Here is a 714-nt window from a genome sequence, read left to right as displayed (position 1 = left end):
CCAGCCACTCTTTGGGAGAAGATGAGGCTTTCATAAAGATTTCTAGCTTTGGAAAGCCTAGGGAGACATTCTGTTCTGTTGTATTGGGCCATTATGACTTGGAACTGACTTGACAGCCGTGGTTTGGGGTTTATAGGGTTTCCAAGGCCACAAATCTTTACAGAAGCAGAATACCACACCTTTTTCCTGCACAGCAGCTAGTGGTATTGAACCATCAATTTTTTTGGTTAGCATATGAGCACTTAACCACTGCATGACCAGGGCTCCTGTGAATAAAAGAAACGATCTATTTCATAGTAACGTATTAGTGTTTGTTCATTAACTTTAACCAATATGCCATAGAAATGTAGAATGTTAATACATGCTATATAGGAACTTCTACTGTCATCTCAGTAGTCTGCAAATCTAAAACTGTTCTAAAAAGAGAAAGAAAAAAGTAGTGAGAAAAATAACAACAAAAATTGGTGGGGAGCCTTGAGTCTGAGAGGTAGATATGCTATCTTGAACTTTAAGTGTCTACATACTTGGAAGCGCCAATGTGGTCATTAGTAATACAATGTTAAAAAGCATCAGAGAAAGTTAGAATATGAAAAGAATTAAACTGTTTGTCAATTTAAAGGCACTACACTGGCTTTTTTACTGTGGTTTAGTTTTAGAGTATTTCATTATATTAATAATTATGAATAAATATTTCATTAATATTCAATGTCATTT

The sequence above is a fragment of the Chrysochloris asiatica genome, unplaced genomic scaffold, assembly GCF_000296735.1.
Source record: "Chrysochloris asiatica unplaced genomic scaffold, ChrAsi1.0 scaffold00012, whole genome shotgun sequence".
NCBI lineage: Eukaryota > Metazoa > Chordata > Mammalia > Afrosoricida > Chrysochloridae > Chrysochloris > Chrysochloris asiatica.
Note: the sequence above shows the minus strand (reverse complement) of the source record.